Source organism: Acomys minous, assembly GCF_964271855.1.
Source record: "Acomys minous genome assembly, chromosome: 16".
Classification (NCBI taxonomy): domain Eukaryota; kingdom Metazoa; phylum Chordata; class Mammalia; order Rodentia; family Muridae; genus Acomys; species Acomys minous.
In genome coordinates this window covers 96241234-96265926 of record NC_140498.1, presented here as the reverse complement: position 1 = coordinate 96265926, position 24693 = coordinate 96241234, and the positions used below count along the sequence as shown (strand labels likewise).

The window sequence follows — 24693 nt, the reverse complement described above, 5'->3', positions numbered from 1 at the left end:
GCTCAGTTGTGACTCCCAGTCATGGTAGCAAAAAGAACAACTGGTCGTAGACCCAGCAATCACTGCAAAGATAATTCCTCCCCCCCCCCGCCCCCCGTAGACACAGCAATCGCTGCAAAGATAATTCCGCCCCCCTCCCGTAGACAGAGCAATCGCTGCAAAGATAATCCCCTCCCCGTAGACACAGCAATCACTGCAAAGATAATTCCGCCCCCCCCCCCGTAGACACAGCAATCGCTGCAAAGATAATCCCCTCCCACCCCCACCCCCCATAGACACAGCAATCACTGCAAAGATAATCCCCTCCCCATAGACACAGCAATCACTGCAAAGATAATTCCCCCTCCCCCCCAGGTGAGGGAAGCGGATCGTGTCCCAAGCTGGCCTCGAGCTCAGTGTTTAGCCAAGGATGACCTTGGCGTTCTGTACCCCCCTGGGTGTCGGAAGATAACCTTAAATTTCTGAGCCGCATTCTTCTGAGAGGTGTGAGCCACGGCTCTGGGTTTATTTGATGCTGGAGACTGAACCCAGGGCTAGGCAAGCGTTTGACCAACTAAACTATACCCTCAGCCTATTTGTTTGTTTGCTTGCTTATTTATTAAGGCAAGTTGCAGACGGTGTTGAGATGGCTCAGCATGTAAGAGCGCTCATTGGCTGTACTTCCGGAGGACCTGGGTTCAATGCCCGGCTCCCACATGCTTCAGTCATGGGGGATCTGATGCCCTCTTCTGGCTTCCATAGGCCCCAGAGATACATATGGTGCACATACATCCATGCAGATAACACACACACACACACACAAACACACACACACACACACACACACACACACACACACACACACACGACAAGGCCTTGCTATGTAGCCCAGGCTAGCCTTGAGCTCAGGACCTTTCCACCTCAGCCTCTTGAGAGCTGAGATCACAGGTGTGCCCAGCTGCAGGAGTCTTCACACACACACATCTCACTGCAGTTTCCAGGGTACCTGATTACCGCTGTAATCCTTCCAGTTGAGCATGTGACGAATACCAGGCCCAGAGGTGGGACCGGACTTGCCCGCCACCGTCACTCGGCGAGCATCTGCACCCGAGTCCAGGAAGTCTGGCTTCAGGGTCTGCATGCACGTCAGCTTCTCATCCTCTTAGCTGCCCCCCCCCCCCGAGCCATCACCCCCCACTGTCACCCTCTGCTATGCTTGCCTATGGTCTGGCAGTGCGCATCTGCACTTGTCACTTTAAACACACTCATTGATTTGTAAATAAAACTTTATCATAACACCTCAGGAAGCAGAAACTCTTGGCCTCACATACTGTGGACAGAAAAGTAGTCTCACGAAGAGATAAAATGCAGTTTAAAGGAGGCTGTGTGCTAAGTCTCAGCGGCAGCCCCACTTCCCCGACTCCAGCCGCCGGCTTGCTCCTGACATGACTCAGTGGGTCATCAGCAGATGTTGGAGAAAAGCACAAACCATCTGAGATTAAAAAAAAAATGTTCCTGTTTAAACAATGAAGACTGAAAGGAATATAACTTTTGAGTAATCGATTCAGCCCATGAATCCGCCCAGAACCGTGTTCCGGAAATCTCTACCGGGAGTTATTGACTCCTGGCTCGGCAGTCAGCATTGACTGACGTTATCGGGTGAGAAGGGTGTTGCTATGGATATCATCCAGGAGGAGAGAGGCTCGAGCGATGGAGCCAGAGCCATGAACCGTGAAGCACAGAAAAGGGTGTGTTTTACGCAGAGCAAACAGCAGAGTCCTGCTGGCCCAGATGGCACCGACCTATAGGTGATTAAAAGAGAACAGGCCTATCTTCCTGTCACCTGCTAGAAACTGCTGGTGGAAGTCTGTGGTGGTCTGCGCCATGTGAGCAATACCCTGTGCAGCCGCCAGCTTGCACAGTTGTGCCTGGCAGCTTTGCACCTCCACCAGTACAGGCAGAGGTGCGGAGAGCTTGTGGTAGACGGAGCAAAGCATCCTGGGAAGGGGGGGCAGTCACTTGGTGGTTGTGTGGGCAGAAGTGGGGACAGGATGGGAGGCTGAGTGGGCAGATGAAAGCGATAAGGAAGGTGGGGTCTCCTAACACCTCAGCCTGGGCTTTCCGGCCTCCGAGGCAGAGGAGCCATGTTGCCTAGCCTTCCTTGGGTCTAGCGCTGTGATACCTCCATTCTGCCTCGTCCTCAACGCTGGTTCTCCCCTTCCTACCCCACAAAGTGGCCAGCATCTTGGGCAGGAAGACAGGCTTGTGAGCTGGGCTTCTGTTGGGCCCTGGGCTGTGTCCTGTGAACGGCTTCCTTCTGGGCCGCACTCCTCCCTCTGTCAGTCAGTAGCCCCCCACTGTCTCTCCAAAGCCAAGATTCGGGAGCCTAGGTTCTCTGCATTCCATCCCTAATCTTCCATGACGGATCTTAAAGGCAAGCTGTGGCGATCCCCACCTGGAGCTGGTGAATTCCTACATCACTGTGTTTCTCTCCCCCGCCCCCCCCCCCCCCGTCCCCTTCTCTCACCACCCTGAGCTCCTATGGCGTGTGCATGCAACTTCTTTTTTTGGTTTCTTTTTGATATCACAGTCCAGGCTGGCCTTGATTTATTGGGTAGCCAAGGATCATCTTAAACGTTTGATCCTCCTGCCTCCGCCTCCTGAGTGGAGGGATTAAAGGCATGCTGCAGCAGGGCAGAGTCTACCGTCCTGAGCCACACGAGCTTGTCCTTCATGCTCGCTTACCTCCAAGGTCCTGATAGCCGGGCGCATCACCTCACACTGCCAGAAAGAGAAAGTTGATTTCCACGGAGTCAACTCAAGGGCTGTCTGCTCACTCGGGGTTTTCATTTCATGCTTGTCGATAGAACGGTTTTGATATTATTTACACGACAGTTGTTTCTACCTGTGTCCATCTGCTGAGTCCCGGAAAAAGGCAGACAGGAGGTGAGGGGGAGATGCTTGCCTAGCCTGCTGGGATCCCTGGGTTCTACCCCAGCACAGAGGATACTGGGTGTGGTACCACATGCCTATCATCACAACACTTGGGAGGCGAAGGCAGGAGGATCATATATTCAGGGTTATCTTCTACTATATAGGGAGTTAGAGTTAGCCTGAGCTACATGAGGCCCTGGAGAGAGAGAGGGAGGGGGAGAGGGAGAAGGAGAGAGGGGAGGGAGGAGTAAGGAAGGGAGGGAGGAGGAGGGAGGGGGAGAGGCAGAGAGGGAAAGAGGAGAGAGGAGGGATTTGTCAGCTTAATTAATCTTTCTTTTAAGATTTATTTATTGTATTTTTTATTGTATATGAGTGCTTTATCTGCAGAAGAGGGCATCAGATAACATTACAGATGGTTATGAGCCACCATGTGGTTGCTGGGAATTGAACTCAGGACCTCTGGAAGAGCAGGTGGTGCCCTTAACCACTGAGCCATTTCTCCAGCCCAGCTTAATCAATCCTAAAGCTTCTTCCTGGCTGCTCTCAGCCCACTGATACCCATATTTTCTCAAAGGTACTGACAGGTGAAAGAAAAGAAAAAAAACTCGGCAAATTAGCATCCTTGAGATTAGATACATACACTTGCCAAACCCAACGCAAAGCCCAGGAGGGAATCACAGTCATTATTATTATTATTTTTAATTTACTATGTGTCAGCAAATTTACGAGCTCATAAGACACTCTATAAGAAAAACAAAGCCTACAGAAGAACTCTAAAGCAAAATAAACACTGTAGAGGCAAAGAACACTTACACCGCCAGGGTGAGCCGCGGGCGCCCTGGGCTTGTCGCCCTGGAACGTGAGGCCCCGTCCCCCTGGGAAAGCGCCTCAGAGCTGCAGCGTGAAGAGTCACGATGTGTTTTCAACCCCAACTCAAATCGTGATTTTGGCATGACTCTGAAGGAAAGCTGGGGCTGATCACAAGGCCCACCCTTCTGGAAGCTTCTGCAGGAGCCTCGAGTCCTACACCTCATACCGACCTCATGGCTTCAATTCAGCTGAGCCGGGAACCCTCATCCCTGACACCGCACTAGATCCACACCCAGTCAGCATCAGGCACAGAAGGACACGTAGCAACTGAGGTCAGGGGAGGAGATACAGTTCCAAGGGGACTCTAAAGAGGTGAGCACCAAAGGCCGGTGATGAGGTGCGTGACTAAACCCAGCTCATGGGGAGTGGAGGCAGAGTGATCATGACTTCAAGACCGACCTATGCTACATAGAAGACTCTGCCTCAAAACGTGAAAGGGCGTGGAGAGATGGGTCGGGCACTGAAGCGTGAAGACTCGATCCAGCACCCTGAACCCAGGTGAAAACGCTGGGTGTGGTAGGTGTGTTTGTAATCCCAGCACTGGGGAGGCAGACAGGACGCTCCCTGGGGCTTGTGGGCCAGCCAGCCTAGCCTAATTGGTGAGCTGCTGCCCAATGAGAGACTTCGTCTCAAAGGAGATCAATAAGATTCTAGAATATGACACTTCAGGTTGCCCTGGGTGGGATACACACACACACACACACACACACCTGGCTACACACACATTCACACATACATATACCTGGATACCCACACATGACAGTCACAGACACACTTGGATATATACACGACACTCACAGACACACACACACCTGGCTACACACACATTCACACACACACACACACCTGAATACATACACATTCACACACATGTGACACTCACAGACACACCTGGACACACACACATACACACACACACACACACACACACACACACACACACACACATACGGAGAACAGGACAAGAGATGACCACCTACCTTGTCTGGGGCCATGTTGCTATGGCAGCCAGTCATCTGAGTCAGAGATCAAACCTGCTTGCTGAAGCCTGACGTCCAGGAGGGAATGGTAACCCCACACGCTTCCTGGCAGAGAAGGAACCCACTGGCGGCTCCCTTCTGCTGGAAGAGCCCTGGGAAGGCAAGAGAGACCTGAGCCTGCCTTAGTACTAACAGGCAGCTGCAGCCCTCAAACCACACTCCCCGGCTGAGCCTCTGTTTCCTTGTCTGTGGAATGGGTGTGGTGATAAGGAACCTCAGGGGCTATCAGAGAGAATGGACGAGCACGCTGAAAAGTATTAACAACAACACAAGCCCTGTCGGTGCTAGGGATGGAAGCTAGGGCTTTGAGAGTGTTCGGCAAGTGTTCCACCCACTCAGCCACCCCCCCCCCCCGACCCCGAGTTATTGCCTGAACAGCTGCAGGTACAGCAAGAGCCTGAATAAGGCATAGCTATTGATATAGCACCCCCATACCCCTGGTCAGTGCTAGGAAGTGTGTGTGCGTGTGCGTGCGTGTGTGTGTGTGTGTGCGTGCATGTGTGCGCGCGCGTGTGCACGCTGTGCCATGCTTGGTGAACCTGCTAAGGAGGCAGGCTGTCGAGCCCATGAAGGAGGTGTCCATCCCAGAAGGTCCCAGCCCAGAGACAGGCGTGGTATAGAGAGAAGCTTGTCCACCCACCAGTCTCCAAAGCCACAGTAGCTTCCCAGGATGATTCATAAGGGGTACGATGTGTGTGTGTGTGTGTGTGTGTGTGTGTGTGTGTGTGTGTGTGTAATCCAGTCACTCCAGGAGGTGACAGTCAGATTTAGACCTGCAAGCGGTTGCTAAACTGTGTGCCCGAGAGAATGCCCACTCTAGCCATCCACTCAGGCCCGCCTCACCTGTCTTCCCGGCATCCTCGGAAGCAGAACCCTTCCTTCCTCTGTGCTCTTGAGCCTACCTTGGCGTGCTTAGCTACCCCTGGGACAAGTCGAGGCCTTTGCCCTGCTTGTTCTTCTCTGAGAGCATCCAGAGAGCTCTCAACAGAGAGCTCAGCAGCACAGCCTGTCTACCTGTCTTTGCACAAGGCCCCAGGCTCACCTCCTCCCTACTGGATCCCGCACCGGCAGCCCCACACTCTGTCACTAATGGACTTTTCATGACTGGGAGCATGTGCCACCTTGCCTTACATCAGGTCCTGATGTAAGCACTCCACACACCCCACACCCTGACACACACACACACACACACACACACACACACACACACACCCTCCCCTCTCCCCAGCAGACCGGCTTACTGCCCCTCCTCCGTTTACAGGCATTCTGCCCTGAAGGTTTGTTGGGGTAATCCCCTTTGCTTATGCAGTCATAAAGGCCTGCACGGAAGCCTCAGCTCCACAGAAGTCCCCTTCAGACCTTTTTCTTTGATCTCTTCCTTCACCCATAAATAGTATAAAATTTCCAGCCGCTGTGCCAGGTTAGTCACACGAAAGTCTCAAATATGCACTCAGTAAATGCTATGTCCTGTGGTTTCAATCTTGGTAACTGGCTTCATCAAGGTGGGGACTTTGTGAGAGCAGCATCGACCACAGGGCAGGCTCTGTTTTACAGAATGTATGAGTGAGTGACCAACACTATCTGTGTGCCTTGGTTGCTACTAGTATAGCAATGCATTACATTTATTTTTGTATAGGTATGGGGGATACTGTTTCACAGCACCCTGGGAAGTCAAAGGACATTGGGAGGGGGTGTCTGCTGTCACACGATGTGGGTTTCCCATGGAACTCAGATCCATAGGCTTGGAAGCAGGCGCTGTTACCCACTGAGCCATCTTGCAAACCCCAGAATTTTGTCTTAAATATTTATCTTTATTACTGTATGTGCCGTGACACACGTGTCGGGAGGTCAGGGACAACTTAATAGCGTCTCTACGTGGGTTTCGGGGATAACAAGCATCTTTGCCAAACGAGCCAATCTCTCCCAGCCCCAGGAATGTATTTTAAACTGGTAACACACACATGTACCTATGGTGAGAGGCGAGCCTGCACTTTCTCCCTTCCTCTGCTCACCTAGGGCTGGCTGCTCTCTGGGGCGCGTCCTGGGTACCTACAGTGTCTACCCATGCTCTGAGGGACCGCCAGCCCGCCTGGCCCTGGATAGCTGCCTAGCTGAACCGCGTGCAAATCAGGAAAGCCCGCGGTGTTAGCCAAAGCGGCAGCCCTGGATGGCCGGAGCCCCGCCCCCGGGGAGGAGCGAGGGCGGGGCAACGCGGGAGAGGGGCGGGCCCTCTCAGACCACACCCTTTTGCGTCACGACGCGCGGCTCTCCCCTAGTTAGCGGAACTACCCTGAAGGGCCGAGGGGAAAGCTGCGGGAGAAGGGGCGGGGCTGAGGCCGTGCGTGTGGGCGGGGCCAATCCAGGTCCCGCCCCGCGGCCTCGCGTCTAGCCTGGAATCGATCGGCGCAGGGCCGCTGGAGGGGGCGTGGTCAAGCGGCGTGCGACGGGGGCGTGGTTACGAGCGGGCCCGCCCCTTGCGTCACGACACGCGGCCCCGCCCTCGCGGCGCCTCCCTGGCAGCCGGCAGGGAGCCGTAGTCTGCGCGGGCGCCGATCTGGTCACGGTAGGTGGCGGCGGCCTCGGCCAGTACCCGGTCAGGGCAGCATGGCGCGGTCGGGACTGTGGGCGGCGCGGACAGGCCTGGCCCGCTCCGTGGGGGACGCGCGTGGCCTGGAGCCCCACCCGCGCGGCGCCGCGGGGAAGTTAACTTGCGGAGGTCGCGGCCCACGGTGGTTCTTAGAACGCAGACGCCTTTCGCTCTGCCCAGTTTTGCCGGCTTCCTGCTCCGCACGTGGGGAAACTGAGGCCTGGGGCGGTCACGTGCCTGGCCGCTAGGACTCGCGGCCGGGACAGAGCAGAAACTCTCCCGCGGGGACCCGTGCGCGCGCGTGCGCGCGGATTTGGGAAAGGGGCTTTCTGTTTTGACCCTCACCCCGAGCCCAGAGGTAGCTGCCCCTTTGCCCCCCGCCCCTCCTTGTGTGCACCCGGTTCCTCAGCCCTCCCCCACCCCTTGTTTCTTTCATCCTAGCAGGGCTGCCTGATGGTTAGGCCCAGCTTCTGCATCGGGGCTTATGAGGTGGGAGGCTCCGGTTTAGCATCGGGACATGCCCTTGCTTCAGCCTCAGTTTTTCGGGGATGCGGGACTGGGTTTATTGTTATGTGCCCTAAATGAGCTGTTAAGTTATTTGTGAACTCCTGTCCCCGCCTCAGCTCCGGCTTATCAACATTTACCATATCTTGTTTTTAAAAACCGTATCTGAGTATTCTGTAACAGCTTCCCGAAGGTCTGACCCGCCACTAATCAATACAACCCGCCCTTCGGGAGTGAGCTTTAGGTGGGTTTTAGGATGCTCCCGTCACGCACTGTCCCCGTTCGTCTACTTTTAGAACATCTTTACATCCTCCAAAGCAGCAGTCATTCACTGTCAACTCCCAAACCTCTCTGTCCAGGCCCCAAGCCACCCTCATCGACACCTGCTGCCTGTCTGAATTGGTGTGTTCTGGAACGTTCTGTGTATGGTTCTTCACGGAATCCCATAGGTTGACAGCGTTTTGTGACCGTTTCTCCGCCAGGGCATTCCGCAGCACTTATATTTTGTATGTGTCAGTAGTGTTTCCTGGTGTGGATACACCACATCCATATTTCCATTGACTTGTAGGTGGACAGTGGGTCTTTGGCTGCAGTTAATACTGTGCTGGGACCGTCACAGCTGTTTTTCTTGGCATATGCGTGTTTTCATTTCTGTTTAATAGTTAACCTAGGAGTGGGGTCCTTGGGCTATAAGGCCCCTTTAAAGCTGAACCTGCTGAGGAGCTGCCAAACTCCCCAAAGTGCCTTACCACCCTACAGTCTTGCCTGTGACGATTACGGTGATGTTTGTGACCAGGAGGTCTCATGGCACCCAAGCTGACCTTGAACTCCGGACTCTTCCTGTTTGAGTCCTGGAGTGCCTGACTTAGAGGCGTGTGCCACCTGCCTGGCCTGAGTATGGTCAGTCTCCTCTGGAGCAGTCAGGGTGCCGCTGGCTTTCATGCATTTGTTATAAATGATCCCGTAGTTTGTGTTAAGTAACTCATTAATGCACTGAGCGGTGGCCCGCACATCACTGGGGCAGTCCCTGGAACCTGTGAGTAAGGAGGGGCAGTGATCAGATGTGTGACTGACAGCCTCAGCACTTGCTGCTGTTGGGGCTTGGACCTGCCCACTCCCTCCCTCCCTGTGCTGGTTGAGGTCAGGCTGCAGAAAAGGTCAGCCAGGGCGCTTCCCACAGAAAGGGAGGTTGAGGGGTGTTCGTGTGTGTGTGTGTGTGTGTGTGTGTGTGTGTGTGTGTGTGCGCGCGCGCGCGCGTGTGTGTAGACAGGGTCACCTGTGACTCAGGCTGGCTTCTGCTTCACTGTCCAACTGAAGATGACCTTTTAACTTCTGGTCCTTTGACCTCAACCTCCTAAATGCTAGTATTACAGGCATGCGCCTTGACATAGTTTTTATTCAGTGCTGAGGGTGGAACCCAGGGCTTCAGGCATGCTGAGGGGGGCGGGTACTCTGTCAGCCAAGTGACATCCCTGTTATAATTATTGTGGGTGGGTACATGTGGGATGTGCTTTCCATTTGTGGGCTTGGGGAAGCCAGGGGTTGGTGTGGGGTGTCTTTCCATAGCACTCCCCATCTTATTTTTTTTTTTTGAGACAGAGTCTCTCATTAAACCCAGAACTTGCCATTTTGCCTAGACTGGCTGGTTAGGGAGCTCCTGGGCCCATCCTGACTCATATAAACCCAACTCTGGGATTGCAGGCACTCTTTAAAAAAACAAAACAAAAAACCAAGGTCCCGCTGTGTAGCCTTGGCTGGCCTGGAACTGACACACCCAGCTTCCTCCTAAACAGCTGGACTCAAACAGTGTACCACCACCACCTCTGTTCCAGCTTCTGTTCCTTAGGATTGCACAGCATGACTTCCATGGCCCTGAGCCAGGCTCCTGGCTCTCACTTGTTGCGAGGTTTAAAGCAGCCTTACCCTGCAGGTCCCAGCCCCCAGCGTTAGCCTGGTCTCACCTTGGCCATGCCTACTGACAGAATGGGGAAAGCAGAGTCCTGGGCACTGGGTGTTGCTCCACCATCCTTCCTTGGTGAAGAAAGCAGTTTAGGGAAAGGGGCCTCTCTGGGCCTTGTGTCCCCTCCTCAGAACTCAATACAGTGATAGCCTGAGCTGCAGAAGGCCACCAGGGCCTTGTGTGAGTGTTTGTAGCTAGAGTGTGGGCTGTGTGGATTCTGTAGGCTTGGGCAGCTTTGATTTGTCAGGTGGCCTCACAGAAGCTCCCCAGAGCAGAAGTCTGTGTTTGCCCTCTACCACCTATGCCTTGCTGCTTGTGAGGCGCAGTGTTCCCGGGGCCAGAACTGGTTCGGCTGCAGCATATTGTAGAGGTCCGGGGTGCCCCTCTTCCCCCTTCCCAAGCTGCAGGCTGAGGAGGAATTGTGGGCATGAAATAGCTGGATGGAAGGCTGGGCCAAAGCCCCAGAAATTGCAGGGGAGGACGGGGGTGGGGGGTGGGGGGAACATTACTGCTGAGGTGATAGCAGCTGGCAGACTGGCTGCCAAGTGGATGCTTGCGTTCGCCAGGCTCTTGACCTAGGCTGGTCTGTGGCAGAAGGCTGGCAAGGTCAGAACGCTGGCACAGCCTGCGTTAGTGCCGCTGCTCCACTTGGAAGCCAGGCCTGAAGTTGTTGCCGCTCGCTACCGCTGGGCTGAGTGTTCAGAGCAGAGGACAAGTGGCTGCTACACCCCCTTCCTCGGTGGGGGGGGGGGGGCGTGATGACATAAACCAAGCAGGATGGGCTCTTGAAATCTGTCCCTTGCGAGCCTCAGCTTCCCCCCATCAAAGGCAATGATTATAAGCCTGGCTGATACCCACAGGGCCAGCTGAGTGCCAGCCACTGGCCTAGGTACCTGCAGACCCTAACTCAGTTCTCCCCACAGTGGAGGCACAGAGCCCCGTGGTCTCTGCTGCCAGGTTGGAGTGAGGTGTGAGGTCAAGGCCAGTCCTCGTAATTTACCCTCCTTCCTGCCTCATTTCCCTTTTTAAGGACTGGCACATGAGCCCCTGGCCTCAGAGGTTACAAGCATTAGCCACTCGTGCACACCCGTTTGCTGTCTGTCTGTCTCACTTCCTCCTGAATGGCAGGGCGGACGGACACAGGGCTGTCCCCTTGTTAAGTCCTGGGGGCTTGTAAGCCCCAGCTCCCTCCAGATGGCTGTGGTATTGGGCAAGGCGCTCCCCCCCCCCCCCCCCAGCTCTGGGCCTGCTCCTTCTACGAAAGGAGCGGCTTACTGCCTGCGGTTTCTTTTTTGCTTAACTCCCTGGCTATGTGGCTTCTCTAGATTGGCCAGCTGGCTTTGTTGTTTTTGGGAATTGAATCTAGGGGCCTCTGTGTGTTGGGCAGGCTTTCTGAACCACAGCAGCACAGAGATGAGGCTGACCTAGAACTCTCTGTGTTGCCCAGGCTGGCTTTGAACTTGTGCTCTTCCTGCTTCGGCCTCCTAGTTAGGGTGACAGGCCTGTGCCACCAAGCTTGGCTGCTTTTCTGGTTTTAACTGAACTGACACTCAAACATGTAGAGGAGAATTACAGTTCTAAACTGAGCAGCCTGAGGCTCCCTCAGGTGTCCTGGGCTGTCCTGATCTCCACAGTCCCACCTGGCCCCATTGCTACGCTCAGGATGGCCCCAGGCGTGGTGTAGAAAAGTGTCAGAGCCTTCCTTGTGTTCTAAGACCTCCCCATTGCTTAACACCCTTTAAATCTCCTTTATCTTCCTTGGTGGTCTTCCAACTCTTCCTCCACCACACGAGCCTCAGATATCTCTCTCCATCTCACACCCACCAAGTCACAGAGAACCTTCTCAGTGAGTTCAGGTACGGCCTAAGCCAGGGGAAACATCTGAGGCCATTCTCAGAGGCTACACAAGCTTGAGTTAGGTTGTTGGCAGAGGCAGCTGGCAAACATGGGGCCTGGAGAGAGCAGTCTGTAAAGTTGTGTGCAGTCACCTCTGTGCTCGGCCCAGAAGACACCAAGCACTCCAGCTGTGCCTGGCGTGAGGGCACACTGCAACTCCCTAGGAAGAGGGTGCGACCGGATCCAGAGGCAGCCAGGGCCCTTGTTCCTAGGGACCCGGGAGGTTGGGTGCTTAACATCCCCACCCCATCCCCGCCGTGCTATTCTCTGAGGAGCGCATTTGAAACAGTGACTATCTAGACCAACAAGTCAGTGGGTCCTGCCCACCCCTGTTCCCGGGAGTAAAGTTATCCTGGGACATAGCAGCGCTCACGTGCATCCCTGGCTGCCACGTCACAGTTGAATACAGTGGTTCCTCTCTCTTTTCCTCCCCAGTTTTCAGTTACTCGATGTCAGCTATGGTCTGAGAATATTAAATGGAAATTTCTAGAAATGCACAGTTTGTAAGTTCAAACCACAGGCCGTTCTAAGCAGCACGATGAAAACTTGCCCTGGTGATGGGGGCTTGACTCATGCCTCGCCTGGTGGACCCACAGTGTATATGCTACCTGCCCGCTCGTTACTCCCTGATTATTGTTATGGCATTGATTGTCAGTATTCCAGAAGGCTTACATAACCTGCACTTACTCAGTAATTTTCCCAAAGCCCAACCTTTCATCACAGCATTTATTATAATAAACTTTATTGTAATTCCTATTAATCTCCTTCTGGGCCTGTTTTATTAATTGGACCCTATTACAGATGTGGGTCCAGGAGAAACGTGGTTTGTGTGAGGGAGCTGTGCCTGCTCAGGTCTCTGCTGGTGCGGGCAGGGCAGTGGCCGTGGGACCACGGATGCTCCTGAGGTGTTCCGTGGGAAGGAAGTTGGCCAGCCCTTGTTCTCTGAATGCGAGCAATTGTGCTAACGTCTGTGTGCCTTCTGTGCCGAGCTCTTCACGGTGAGTCTCCGTAGGTCAGCTCCATCACGGGTGATGCTGTAGGCTCCATTTTTGTACCTGGCAGTAGCCAGAGCCCCTGGGGAGGAACCAAGTTGGAGCAGGTTGTGTGGTTTGAGGTGGCTTGGTTGGCTAGCCTGGCATGCTGTCACAGAGCCCAGAGCCACTTGAAGTTGCTTTCTGTCTGTCTGTCTGAGGCAGGTAGGGACCTTTATCCCTTCTGTCATAGTACCTCACAGATGTGTGTGTGCAGACCGCAGTGGGAGTTAGGAGCTCTGATGATCCTCGAGGATCTGGGGTTGAGGTAGGGTTGCAATGGGGAAGTGGCAAGGCCACTCCCAGAGCCACTAGGGAGCCAGGTTCACTGTGGGTGTGGTACAGAGATGGGGGGTAGTCAAGGGGGCATTGCAGAGGAGGAGCTGGCAGGGCAGAAGAGGGGCAGGTTTTCCAGAGGGAGACAACCACAGCTGTGAGAACTGGTCGGCATGAGACCTGTGGCCGGGCGTGGTTGCTGGAGCTCAGCGCATGAACTGCTGCGTTTGTGCGGCGTCAGGCGGCAGTGTGCACGTGAGGTTGGGGGTCAGGACGTGTGCTTTAAAAATTGGAGGCAGTTTGAGTTGAATCACAGGCAAGCCTCAAGAACTAGGCTGGATTGTGCCCTGTCTTAAAGTATCAGGAAGTGAGAGAAGGAGGAAGGAAATGTTTTTAAAAGACGTGAATCATTTAATAAGAAAATAACCAAGAGTAGAAGGTTCTGGATGAATCTATCCCGTGTCATGATAGCCCTTCTTAGCAAGGGCCTTGAGGACCACGACAGGCGCTGGGGGCTCTGTGCCCTGGGAAGTTCTGATTGTGATAGCTTCTTCTCTCCAGCCTCTCAGCCCCTTAGATGACTTGTGGCCACCGGATGGAGGAAGCCGCAAGCTGCCTACTGAGAGCCTTCTTTCTTAGAATGACTGTGTTCATCCCTGGCCTGTCCCATACGTGTGTGTATCTTGACATCTCTGCTGTGCTCTTGGTGTCTCTTTATCCATCTGTGTGGATACACACACACACACACACACACACACACACACACACACACACACACACACACACACACGGAGGCCACAGAGGGTTGTCGGGTGTCTTCCTGTGTTCTCCATCTTAGTTTTTGAGAAAGCATCTCTCACTCAACCTAGAACCTACTACTTCAACTAGACTGGAAGGCCAGCAACCCCCAGGATACATCTGTCTTCGCCCCCAACCCGCAACACTCCAATTGCAGATGCCACACCCCTACCTTGGCTCTTATGTGGGTCTTGGGGATTTGAACTCAGGTCCTCGGGCTTGCACAACGTGTGCTTCATCCACCGAGACATCTTCATGGCCCTCTCTCCATCTCTACCTGTGCCCGACAGCCACCAGTCTCATCTCCCTGCTTCTGTTGCCCTCATGGTGCTGCTGCTCTGCTCGCTCTGGCTGCTACATCTGTGTCCCCAGCCCCCACCTGTGCCACCCACCCTGCCTCTCCTGTCTCTCCCTTGCGCCCCTTGACTCTGTCCATCACTTCCACTCAGACACTTTACTCGGAGCCATGGGGGACGTCAATGTTGATGATATGGCAGTTCCTGCCCAGGGCTGTGGGAGGAAGAGGAAACCCAAGTTGGCCCCTGGGAGCGTGAGGGAGGGGAAGGCTACTCTGATCTCAGCGTGGTGGATTACTGATCCTCGGGACCCCTGATGCCCGCACACAGTAGGTGCTTTTTAAAAACCTCATGCTCTGTTGCCACCATGCTGCCTTTAGCTCTGCTCAGGCACATAGTAGGCCCACAGCACTTTCCTTCCCCCCCCCCCTTTTTGGTGAGGGCAGGGTTTCTCTGTGTAACAGAGAACTGGCCGTCCTGGAACTTGCTGTGTAAATCAGGCTGGCCTTAGTTCACAAAGATCCGCCAGCCAATGCTTCCACACCCAGCATGTATTTGCTGACAAAGAATTTGGAGTTTGGGGAGAAAAAAGTGTTAAATGCCGGAGCCGAGCCCTTTCTTTCCTGCAGGGGAAACCAAGGCCTGAGACTAAACAACTTGCTTAGTGTTGGAATGGAGAACAGTAGGGGGAATGGTAAGCTGGTGGGGGTGAGACCTGCAGCCCCCACCCCACTGGGCATGCGGCACCCACGTTCCCTCCTGGAACCCCTGGTCTTAATGAGGGTGCTGGGGTGAGCTTGCTGCCTGACTCCAGCACCACCACTCAGTGGGGAGTCACCTCCAGGACCTTCATTCCTAGACAGCCAGCAGCTGAGAGAGCTGCCTGGGTGTGGGCTCCGGCCGCCCACGGGGGCCACCCCCCACCCCCCACCTGCAGCCACAGTGTCCCGGACAGACGCACAGGATGCAGAGCTGCTTGCTATACATCCGTCATCAGGAAGCTCCGTGAGGGAGGCCGTGGCAGATGCAGTGTGGGTGTGGCGATCATGGGCACCCCAGAGCGCGGGACACCCCATCGCTGTCCCCATTGTCCTCCTCTTGTTTTCCTCTCTGGGGTCTGAGTCTCCACCTTATTGGGGACAAGGAGAGGGGTGTGGAGGACTCAGTGGCTGGGTCTGGCCCGCCAGGCTCCGACCACAGCATCCTGGACAGTAGCCTTTGCCCTTTCTGGGTGTTCAGTGGCACCGGAGCCTCTTGAGGACCCACAGGCAGCTGGGTAGAGGGGGCTCTGAGTGGGACTGCTTGACGGCTGTTGTGACAATTGCAGATTGTGGTCCCGTGGCTCCCGAGGATTGCATGGTTCTTCAGCCATTCCACAGACCGGGAGACTGAGGCCTAGCAACGCTAAGGGACCCTGCCTGGTGGCATTTGACTGTCTAGGATAGGCCAGCGCTTTCCCACAGACTCCTCAGAGCCTCAGCCCTTAGGAGAAGGCCCCTCCCCCACTCCCAATCTGCCCTGTGTCTCCTGGGACTTAGTAAAGTGTTCTTGTTCTGAACAGTTTGGGAACTTAAAAGGCCCTGTAACTTGTCTATCTTTTGTTTTCTAGGAACACAGGAGAAGGGGGAGGACGGGAAGGAGGAGGAGGAGGAGGGAGAAGAGGAGGAGAAGGGGGAGGAGGGGTCAGCAGTCTATCTGAGAGGGAGCTAGAAGGACAGGAAATGGTCCCAGTAGGTGCCGGTTCAAAACTGAGTCAGTGTCTGTCATGTGTGTTTTGTGTATGTGTGTGTGTGTATGTGTGTATACATGCATTTGTGCTTATGTATGTGTGTGTTGTGGCCCAGGTTAGCTTCATACTTGCTATATAGCCCAGGCTGGCCTTGAACTCCTGAACCTCCTGCCTCTGCCTCCCCATGCTGGCATGCGACCACCATGCCTAGCCTACCCCCACCCCGTAATCACATGCCCCAGATTCCCACAAGATTAAAGCCCGGAGCCGCTTGGTGGAACCACAGAAGGGCTGGATCCCGCCCTGTTGGGGACCGTCGCACCCAGCAGATGTGTCACACTCTACCTCCCTGTTCTTCTGGGGCTTGTCCGCCACTTCTTGGCCACGGGCCATGGCAAAGCAGTGGCGCATCGGGCTGTGGCGACTGTGAAGCCACCTCTCCCTCCCAGGGAGCAAGGGAGGGGAAGTTAGCTGGAGACATTCTAGGTAAAGTGTGCCGAGTAACCCTGGGACTTCCTGTGGCTGCCCCCCAGAGTGCACTTCCTGTGTGCAGCACAGGCGCACCTAGGGCAGAAAGAGCCATGAGCTGACCATCAGCCCTCACCCGGAGTCTCCGCAGAAGACAGGAAGTAGATCTGGCTTAGTCATGGGAAGGCCTGTTTGTCTAAAAGTCATGTGGGGCCTTAGGTAAGGGGTATGGATGCTGAGGTGGGTAAGGTCTGTTATGTGCCTGTCACCACCAGGCTGTGATTAGAGGCATCGACAAAGTATGGTGACAAGGTAAAAGAGAAGGCAATGTGTTGGCTCCAAGAAAAGGAAAAAGAAAGTACAGCCCACCTTCAGTCACAGCTGTATCCAGGTGTGCTGGTGTCTCTGTGTGTCTTTGTCTGTCTCTCTGTCTCTGTCTGTCTCTGTGTGTCTGTGTGTCTGTGTGTCTGTCTGTCTGTCTGTCTGTCTCATATCTTCACCTAGTCCTTTCTAGTCACAGCTGTCAGCTTAGCTGTCTCAGCCAGAACAAAGGTCCCCAGACGTCCCCCCACAGTGCCAATGCTGGCTGTGCCAGTGGCCAGGCCGTGGCTGCTGCTCTGAGTTTGGGGTCAGCAGACGTCCACACTGAGGAGGTGCTGGGGCAGCTGCTGCGAGCAAAGCCTCTGTGCTGTGGAGATGTCGCTCCGCTGTTCTCCCGTTTCACACTTGTGCCCAGGCACTTGATTTGCCCGAGGACACAAGGCAAACAGGACAATTTCATCTTTCCTCGTGACTCTCTTTGCTTCCTAGTTCTCAGGTGTATAAGGACCCGCCAGTCAGTGACGTGGCCTCCACCACATGGATGAGCCTCTGAGGGTGGGTGGAGGGGGACGGGCAGAAGCCTTGTCCACTGCTCAGCCCTTGAGACTCAGCCAGGAACATGGGGCGTGAGGAAAGGTGCTGGGGTTCCCCTTGGTGTGGATGAGCGTCTGGTCTCCTTGAAGAAGGTGAAGCTTTGGGGAGATCAGTGGGGTGTCGTGTAGACAGGTGGGACTCAGCAGAGACACGTCAGTAGGTGTGCGGCTTGTGCGACACAAGGGCCACAGTTAATGGCTTCAGGTGCGGCTGGATCCAGGAGCCTGACCTCAGTGCCCCAAGTAACTCCACGCCACCTCCTGGGTTGACCTCTCTCAGCCTCTGTGGCTGCTGCCTATAACGGGACTTTTTGGACCCGTCAGCGGTTTAAATAAATACACGGAAGCTTATTAACATTTAAAAGCTAGCAGAGTTGGTGGCGCACGCCTTTAATCCCAGCACTCAGGAGGCAGAGACAGGTGGATTGCTGTGAGTTCGAGGCCAGCCTGGTCTGCAAAGTGAGTCCAGGACAGCCAAGGTTACACAGAGAAACCCTGTCTCCAAAAACAAACAACAACAACAAAAACCTTAACATTTAAAAGCTTAGGCCTATAACTGGGCAGACTCTTCGCCAGTTCATTTAAATATTTAAATTACCCCCACTGTTCTAGCCCACCCCCCACCACGCAGCTAGTTCTTACCTCTCTGTACCTGTTCGCATCCACCCACCTCCATGTCCCACCAGTGAATCTCCCGTCTGCCTTCTCCCAGAGTCCCCCTCTCTCCCAGAAGTTCGCCTTCCCCTTCCTGCCCAGCTATTGGCCATCAGATCTTTATTAAAGCCAATCAGATTCAATTCTACATTGCCTTAGCCAGGTGAGGAAGGAACAAATATTTACAAAATATGAGACTGGTGATAGGCCGAAGCTCTCTGTGGTACAGAATTAACTTTTTGGTTTTTCGTAGACCAGGCTGGCCTCGAACTCACTGCGATCAGCCTGCCCCTGCCTCCTGAGTGTTGGGATTAAAGGCGTGCGACACCACGCCCAGCCCTCTTAACAATTTAATATACAGAGACACACCTTCACACAGTGCGCCCCACAGCTCTAAGAGGCTCACCATACGTCCTGCCCTGTACCCTGGCTTAGCTTCATTTCCAGCCAGTTTCCATTGACCTGGTCAGGTCATGTGTCCATCCTGAGCTAGCTCTGTGGGCCGGCGATGGAGAACTGTGATTGGACAGGCCTTGGTGATTTGCCGACGCCTGGAGCATGCTGAGAGAAGAGGGTGCATGGCACCCTCGGGGCTGGAAGGGGACGTGTGTGTGTGTGTGTGTGTGTGTGTGTGTGTGTGCGCGCTCGCGCATGCACGCTTGCGTGCTGACTGGAGCTGAGGCGGGAGCTGAGGCGGGAGCTTCAGGGTACATGACACACCCTTGTGGGGAGCTGAGGAGCGGGCGGGTTCACAGGAAGTAGGTCCTGGCTTGGGCTCACTGAGGGGGCTTCTAGTTTGCTCCCACATGGCAGCAGGACAGGAACCGAGCTTGGGGCCTAGGCACCTGAAGAGGAAGGAGCCATAGCTTGGCCCTAGTGTAGGGACTTTGGAGTTTTCGGGTTTAGAGGACTGTTTGGCTGGGGCAGTGTGTGGGTGAGATTTCTGCTTGGTAACTGTTGATTGAGGAAGCCTCAGAGGCCCAGACTGGGAAGATGACTTCCGTAAGCCAGCTGTGTGAGGGAAGGAGGCAGCCAGTGCTGGGGAGCCCCAGACTGTCAGGTCTGGGTGAGGGTCTGCCATGGGGGTTGGTGAGAGCAGGTTGCAGAGACAGGTGGATGACCAGAAAAGTCCCCAGAGAGGCCGGTGGGATGATGGCTGGGTGGGCGAAGGGGTTCGCTGCCAACCCTGACCTAAGTCTGGTCCCTCAGACACTCTGGCAACTTGTCCTCCCAACTCTACAAGCACACTGCAGCATGCACGCCACGCCCTACACAAATAAATACGTGTACTGCTCAAGAAGGTGAGAAGGGACAGAAAAGGTCACAAGATCAGCCAGGTACTGATGGCTTGGAGACATAGGCAGTGGGCCGAGGCCCTGAGGAGTCTGTAAGTGTCTGTGTGCATGTGTGGGTGGGTGGGTGTGTAAGTAACAGCAAGGGGCCAAGCAGCTAGAGGGGAGCTGAGCCAAGCGGGGGCCCGTGGGGGACCTGGGCAGAGGCGAGGGTCGTGGTGGGGGAGCATAGGCTAACTGCTGACGTCCTCCTGAGCCACTCTCTGTTGTTTCTGAGGAGTGAGCTTCTCTGGCACAAGAGAGCCCAGAGAGCCTTCTGCACTCTCTCCTAATCCCAGAGCTGCAGGGTCGGAGCACCACGCCCAGCCTTTCCCCCTGAGTGCTGGGGTGTGAACTCGGGTCCTTGTCCTGTGTCGTGAGCACCAGCACCCTGTGTCCGCCCCTTTCACAGCCTCTCCCTCCTTTTTTTGGGTGGACTGCTCCTAGGAAACCAGCTGAGGATTCAGGGCGAAATCAAAGGCCCAAAAAGGGTCCTGAAGTGGATTGGGACAGGGATGGTGGGCTGATAGGCCAGCACCCCACATTGTGGGTGGTGACAGCAGATTCTGGGCTGTGTTGCTGTATGGGGGGGGCGAGGCAGGGGACTTGGTGACCTGGTGGATTGGGTAGTAAGAGGACAGCACTACTGACAGATGTAGGTGGAGCGTAGGTGTGGGTGGGTTCCATACCCCAGCAGAGGACACTCCAGTCCCAGACACTGAAGGGTGATGTCATCAGGAGAGGCCCTGTGAGCACGGCCCTTCATGGGGTGGGGGTGGGGGGCAGGGGGGGCTGTCAGGATAGGCAGGAGCTCTTCTGCAGCGTGCCCACAGGCCGTTGGCCCACAGCAGGTTTATGGGGTGTGAGTCTGGGGTCAGTGCCAGGTGCTGAGGTCTGGGTGGCATGAGCTTGTGACTTCTGTGTTCCTGGTGCCTGGCACAAAGTATGGAAGAAGGTGTGAATGTGCTTCAGTGGTGGCCAGGAAAACGGTGCCAGTGACAGGAGCCTGGCCAGCAGTACCGCGCCTCAGCCCCTGCGGCCCAGGACCCCTGAGGACTGAGGGCACCTTGCATTTCTGACTTTCTCATGTTCATTTTCCATTCTGTAGAGCCCACTGTCATGGCCTGGTCTAATCATGTGACTGTCTGGCGTCTCCCTCCCGGCCGATTAGTCTGTGTTTATTGATCTGTGTTCGTTTGTCTGTTCACCCCGTTGGTGACAGGCGCCCGGGTTATTCCCAGGAAAATGTGCACGCTGGGGACTGGCTCGGTACAGTTCTGGTAGGTGTGCCCTTGAGCAGAAGAGACGCGCCATGTTCAGCGTGTGGCTCTGTAATACTGCAGTGTGCCCGCAGGCCGTTGGCCCACAGCTGGGTTATGGGGTGGCATGAGCAGATGGCGTCATTCACCTTGGAGCCGGAGGGCTCTCTGTCTGTGCCGCATCCTCTCTGACTCTTGCTGCTGCTGCTGCCGCTGCCGTCTCCAGGCAGAGACATCCCACGGTGCCCTTAGCCCATTTCCCCCATGGAAATACTGAGTCCAGTTCTTGTGCTTAGCTGTTGGTTCCAACCACCTTTGTCTCTTCACCCCCCACCCCCACCCCCCATTTGCCTGCCTCTCTGCCACCTTCACTGAGCTCTTTGTGTACACTGGACATGACGTGTCACGCGTCTCTTCCTTCCTGCGGGGCATCCTTTGGTCAGGAAGAGGTGGAAATGGGAATTTTGAGCCTCAGAGTCATTGCTGAGCCAGGCAGGCCTAGAGGCGAGAGCCTGTAATCCCGAGTGGGTCCACCAGAGGACTGCACTCTCGTAGAGCCGCCCGTGGGACCTTTGAGGCCTCAGGTGGCCCTTTCAGCTGTCAGCGATTACACCATCCACGCATCCTGAAGTCAGCCTCACTCACGGCTGGGGCGTGACAGAGGCACAAGGTTTGTACTTAAACTGGAAAAGCACAATACCCCGCAGCCAGACATGGAGCCGTGCACCTGCTGCCCCAGCACTCAGGAGGCTGAGGAAGGAGGGTGTGAGCTCCTGGCCCAGGCCAGCCGGGGCTGCAGTTACCTTGTCTTAAAAAAAAAAGAAAAAAGAAAAAAGAAAAAAGAAGGAAAGGAGAGAGGGAGGGAGAGAGAGAATCACCTCAGTAGTTTCTGTTGGTTGTTAACAGTGGTATTTTGTACATCTTGGATTAAATTTATATCTTTAATGTCCCAGAGAACTGGGAGTTTGGTGTATGGCTTATGTGGTATTCCTGCATGGTACTGGTGGGGATTAATGAGAAGAGGGTGGACTGCCCTGGGAAGCTGCAGGTAGCTCAGCTGGGTCAGGTCTAATCCCCTGCCTAGCCGTGCTCCCCGCTGTCCTCCCGCTGTGTGGCGTCACACGGGTGGCTTGCCTAGCCGTACTCCCTGCTGTCCTCCCGCTGTGTGGCATCACACGGGTAGCTTGCCTAGCTGTGCTCCCCACTGTCCTCCCGCTGTGTGACGTCACACGGGTGGCTTGCCTAGCCATGCTCCCTGCTGTCCACCGGCTGTGTGGCGTCACACAGGTGGCTTGCCTAGCTGTGCTCCCTGCTGTCCTCCCGCTGTGTGGCATCACACAGGTGGCTTTCCTCCCTGGGAAACTTGGCACGGCTTTGCTGCATTATATGTACTGTTCCAGAGTGTTCACTTCTCCGTAGTGCTGAGTGTTCCGGTGTGGCTTTGAGGAATGCCACACAGAGTGTGTATAGTGCTCTCTGTCTTCCCTTTTGACCTCTGACCTCCCGTGACACTTCTGTAGAGGCTGCAGTACAGACAGGTGCAGCAGTTTGCCCAGGTCTCACCGCTACACGGGCAGAGCTCTGAAGTGTAATGCTGGCTTTGTGGGTTAAAGCCCCCATCCCCCATCCCCCAACCCCCTCACCCCCCCACCCCCCACCCTATCCCTGAAATTTCTGTGTACCCATCAGACAGTGTACCTCTGAGAGCCTCAATTTACCTCTCTGCTGAGCTGGGGCATAGCAGTGGTCACTTGATGTTGCTATACAACTGTTTTAAGTACTGTGAGGTGTCGCCATGCTGGCCCAGGGGACCTAATGGTTTTTGGCTGACCCTGACCGCTCATCTTATGGAGGAAGAAACTGAGGCTATGCCATGCTATAAGGCAGAGCTGGCTGGGGGCCCAGGGGTCCCTCCCACCCACTTCCTTCCCTCCCCGACACACTATCCTGTGTCACTTATGAAGCCATCTTGCTCTGTGCCCAGCTGGTTCTCAGTGCTGCATGACTGGACACGAGCAGACACAGGGCTGCCTGGCCGCTGGCACCCAGATGCCTAGCCCACAGGCTGTCTCCTCCCCCGGGAACGCTCTGTCATTTGCTGGGTCTCCACAAGTTCATGTTCTTAGAAAGTCTGAAAGCCAGAGCAACTGGGCCAGTAGGCGGCCTGGGGCACCTGCTGCGGCTAGGCCCAGAAGCCGTAGCTAGCAGGGGCCTTGGAGGTAACTGAGAGTAGGTGGCTTGCCCACATCTCCACATCTGGCAAACCGGGGCACTCGCCAGCTTGGTGAGGATGGCAGAGCCAGGCAGTCCAAGGTGGGTGCCGACAGATCTGGGGCTGTGGTGGGAGGGCTGCGGTGCTTACATCATGCAGCAAGGAGCGAGCCAGCTATGGCTTCTGGGTCCCTCTGCATGGAGCCAGCAGGGCATGTGGTGCTGATGTGTGGGGCTGTTGAGGCCTAGACCCAGGTCCTCAGAGTGGGACTGAGGCTCCTGGAGCAATGCGCTGTTGCAGGTGCACATGCTTCAGAGACCGCCAGACCCTACACCCTGCACATACCGCCGGCAGAGGGGTGCAGACCAGGGAAGCCACTGTTTTGGTGCTGAGAGCACTCAAGTAGCCTCCAAGGTTTGAAGCATTGAAGATCCTTTTGTGTAGAGCAGAGCTCAGAGAGCGAAAAGAACTGCCCCCCCCCAAGGCTGTCCAGCGCACCCCTGCAGGCTCCCAGGCCTCCTCTGCTTTGCCCTTAAGGCCCTGTGGCCTGCCCCGAGGCCCTGCAGCCTGCTTCCAGCCTCCTGTATGTTTGATTGCCTGGTGATCACCAGCCTGGCTGGCACCCAAGGAGCAGGCAGGCTGCAGGGGTGGGGTGTAGCCTGTGCTTTTACCCAGTGGTACTGGGGGGGGGGGCAGCTACAAAGGACAGAGAGCCTGGGAGGGATCTTGGCAGACACGTGCCCTGAGTTGCTTCACCATGGCTGCCTAGTACCCAAGTCTAGATTTGCCGTCTTGTGTCTGCTGGGTTGGCGTTGCGTGTCCTGCAAAGGGCCTTCCACAGAGACTGAAATGCTTAGGGTCTGAAGTGTTGTAAGTTTTGATCACTGATTCCCCCCCCCCCCCCCCCCGATTTCACCTGTTGAGCAACCTTAACTCTGAAATTTCAACTGCTCCAAAACTGGAAACCTTGTAGAAGTTTTGTTGGTGCTCAGTAGGTGTTAGGTTCTGCCGGGTATGGTACCACACACCAGAAAGCTGGGGCCGTGTCTCTAACAAGGCCAGCTTGAGTTACATGGTAAGACCTTGTCTCCAAATAAACGATCAGGAGTTTTCAAAGCTTTGGACTTTTAGGTTAGGACTGTTTGGCCCATGGGGATGGCACTAGTGAGGAGGCTCCAGCAGGTGAGCTGCACTGTCTTCTTTTTCGTCCTCCAGTCCAAGGACTGAACTCTACAAGCCTGGGGCAGCTGCTCTGCTTTTCAAATGTGCACTGAGGTGGGGCTCAGGCACAAACATTCTCTCAGCAGGCGTGGGCCCAGGTTCAGCCCGGCTCTGCAGAACAAGCAAACGTTGGACAGGGTACCAGCTCAGGCACCGCATTACAGTAGGTGCTGGACGTGGAACTTGGCCTAGCTCAGGTGTAGGAAACAGAATTCAGTGTCTCATTGGAAGTCTCATGGAGAAACTGAGTCCCAGAGCAGAAGGTGGCCTGGTGTGTGAGCGGTACGGTGGGGTTTGCACCCGCTCTCTCATTGAGGGAGTTGCTCTTCCCGTTCTCAGATGCCCCACAGATTCATGGGTAGCTAAGCTGAGGCCCCTGTCCTCAGGACACCACAGGAGAAGCCCCGTGTCCCTGGGGGTGGCATTCCACCGGGAGAGAAGCTGGCATCAGCAGAGTCTGGGCCCAGCCTGGGTCCTCACAGAGCTGCCTCCAAAGTGCTGGAATTAAAGGTGTAGCCGCTTTAACCTGCAGTAGCAGCCCATGAGCATCTTACACTGGGTTCTACTAAACGCAGTGCAGTGCTCTTGAAAACCGTGTTTGCATGTGTCTGACAGACATCATGGTGAGCCCTGTGCCCATGTGTGGGAGCAGGTCGTCGGTGTGCCACTCAGTTGCCTTGCCCCAGTGTCCTCGGCAGCCCTATGGTGAGAGGTGCTGGATCCATTTCACATGG

At 55.2% G+C, this 24693-nt stretch overlaps 1 protein-coding gene and 1 long non-coding RNA gene across 7 annotated transcripts in view; one reads left to right on the top strand and one right to left on the bottom strand.

Annotated features, from left to right (window-relative positions):
* Positions 1-1266: 1266 nt before the first annotated feature.
* Positions 1267-6008, bottom strand: LOC311586539. Of its 4 annotated transcripts, none has more exons than XR_014775565.1 (4): positions 5667-6008; positions 4764-4915; positions 2725-3109; positions 1267-1471 (listed from the first exon to the last, which is right to left on the bottom strand). It is a non-coding gene; the product is annotated as an uncharacterized lncRNA (long non-coding RNA). The 4 variants fall into 4 exon arrangements; XR_014775566.1 differs by having other exon boundaries at positions 2725-2897; XR_014775567.1 differs by having other exon boundaries at positions 2725-2894.
* A 1257-nt stretch (positions 6009-7265) lies between these two features.
* Positions 7266-24693, top strand: part of TPST2 (tyrosylprotein sulfotransferase 2) — a 40162-nt gene continuing 22734 nt past the window's right edge. For all 3 annotated transcript variants that reach the window (XM_084763239.1, XM_084763237.1, XM_084763238.1), the window contains exon 1: positions 7266-7386. The gene's annotated coding sequence lies outside the window, so the exon portion shown is untranslated. The remainder of the gene's footprint in view (positions 7387-24693) is intronic.